Source organism: Raphanus sativus, chromosome 2 (assembly GCF_000801105.2).
Source record: "Raphanus sativus cultivar WK10039 chromosome 2, ASM80110v3, whole genome shotgun sequence".
NCBI lineage: Eukaryota > Viridiplantae > Streptophyta > Magnoliopsida > Brassicales > Brassicaceae > Raphanus > Raphanus sativus.
This window is the reverse complement of record NC_079512.1, coordinates 10,419,445-10,422,129: the sequence shown is the minus strand read 5'-3', so window position 1 is coordinate 10,422,129 and position 2,685 is coordinate 10,419,445.

Here is a 2,685-nt window from a genome sequence, read left to right as displayed (position 1 = left end):
CGGTGGGAGGGTCATATATTACGTGACTATAAAATGGAACCAGAAAGCAGAACACGTTTCATTGCCTCCACCGTTTTTGTTCAATTCTTCATTTTGTACGTGACTATAATATACAAAAGAAAATGAAGAAAATGATGCACATAGGGTCATAAAAGTAAAATTATATAATATTTCAAAATTCTAAATATCATATTTGAATATATTTATTTTAGTGATGATTTATGAGCTATTACCATATTCTACAAAGTTTACAAAAATATAAATCAATATTTAATGTAATCCAATGTAATATATGAGTTATTGACATATTCTACAAAGATTTCCAAAAATATATATATCAGCATTAAATGTAATTGTCCATGTCATATTTAACAATATGACATGTCATCAATCTTAATAGCCACGTCACAATTTTTTTGTGAAAACGATTGTAGAGAAAACATGTGGCAAATCACTTCGCAAATATAGTCTAGGGGATAGAATATATATACTAAGATAACAAAAAATGTTTTGAAATGATTAAATTTTGAAATAATATTATTTAAGAATTTTTCCTTTAAAATCTTAAACAAAAAAAGATTTGAAAAATAATTTATAAAAGACTATATTAAACGTGGTTCTTCAAAGTTGTTAATTAACACGATTGTAACACATGAAGTTATATATTTAAAGTTGTAATATGTGTTAAACTATCTGATAATTAAAATTTTTTTTTGTTAAAAATTAATGATATAGTAATTTTCCATTTTTAAAATATTAAACATAATATAATTTCAAAATATTAATTGATAGTAGTTTTATTTTTAATATTGTGACATGTGTTAGAATATCTCATAATTAAAAATATATATACTAATAAAATAAAAAACGAATTTTGAAAAAAAAAAATTTCAAAACTATTTAATAGTAAAATTTAGTTAATATACAATTATAAAAATTTGTATAATAGTCACAAACTTTATATAATAAGATGTGTCGCGATCTTATTATATAAAGCTTGGTTCTACAAAATTACTAATTAACATGATTGCAACACATGACAGTTATAAATTTTAGATTGTGACATGTGTTTGCAAATATTGTTTTTCTAAAATCATAAAGAAAATATATTTTTTAGAAAAATTAATAACAATTATCATTAATAGTAATTATCCTTTTTATTTTATTTTTCTAAATTCAAAGTTAATAACTAACATGATTGCGACACATGATAGTTATATATTTTAGATTGTGACATGTGTTTGCAAATATTGTTTATTTTTCTAAAATCATAAAGAAAAAGATAATTGTAAAAAAATAAATAGTAATTATCTTTTTTATTTATTTTTATAAAATCATAAAGAAACGATAATTGTTAAAAACAAATTGATAGTAATTATCCTTTTTAAAATCTAAAACCAAAAAAAATTGTTAAAAAGTGTTTAATGTTAATTTCCCTTTATTCAAATCATAATTAAAAAGATAATAAAACAAAATAACTACAATTATTTGGATATTAACACGATGTTTTAAAAAAAAGTAACAGTAATTTTCATTTTAACAAATCCTATACCAAAACTGATTGGTACAAATAATTAATCTAATACTAATTTTCCTTTTCTAAAATCATAAAGAAAAGATAACTGTGAAACAATATTTGATAGTAGTTTTCCTTTTTAAAAATCTTAAACCAAGAAATTGTTAAAGAGTGTTTAATGTTATTTTTCCTTTATTACAATCCTTAATAAAAAAATCATAAACCAAAAGGAACTATAATTATTCAAATATATATATGTAAGCTCTGTCATATTTTGTCACTTCTCATATTTAATTACCACACATAGTTATTGATTCAAAAAAAATATTAGATGAGTTTAATATCACCTTCGCATGTTGGCATGTTCTTTTCATTTTTGTATGTTACTGCCAATTGATTGGGTATTCGTAATGAATTCTACTTGAAATAACGCTATTATATAACATGATTTTGTTACAGATGTAATAGGTTATATAAAAAAAATGGAGAAAACGGATGTTTGTAGTAAGACTAAACATGTTCTCCGAAGAGCTATTCTAACTTTATTGTTAGGGAGGTATATTTTTCAATTCCAATTCTGTCAATCAATCTCACTATAAACTTTTTTATTTCTTTTTTAGAAAAATTCTATCTTATACAGTGGAATTAAAATACGAGCAACGATATGGGCTGAACAAGCAGAACTATTTGAACATAAATATCATCCTGTAAAAAGTAAAAATATTGTTCTTATCCTGAGAAGTACTTTGATCAAGACATATGAAGGTGTAATTTGTTTGTCGGCATCTTCTGGGACTAAATTCTATTTGAATTATGATTTTGATTCTGTTACCGACTTTCATAAAAGGTACAATTTAATTTTTTTTTTGATGTTCATTTTATTAAAATTAGGCCTAATTAGTTGAAAACAAATTTACTAACTTGGTTTTATACTTTTCTATTAGTTTCAGCTATGATGATGGATGTTTGGTTAATCTTGGCGATATGATTGAAATTCCTTCAATGAATAATGATATTTCTGAAGTCCAACATTCTATTAATGATGTTTGGGATTTCATTGCATCTAATATCCCTCAGGTAACGTAACTATATCTAATAAATAAATCTTCATCATATGAAATTTTTAATTTTGCTCAGCATTATATGAAAATTACATGAGCTCTTTGCGT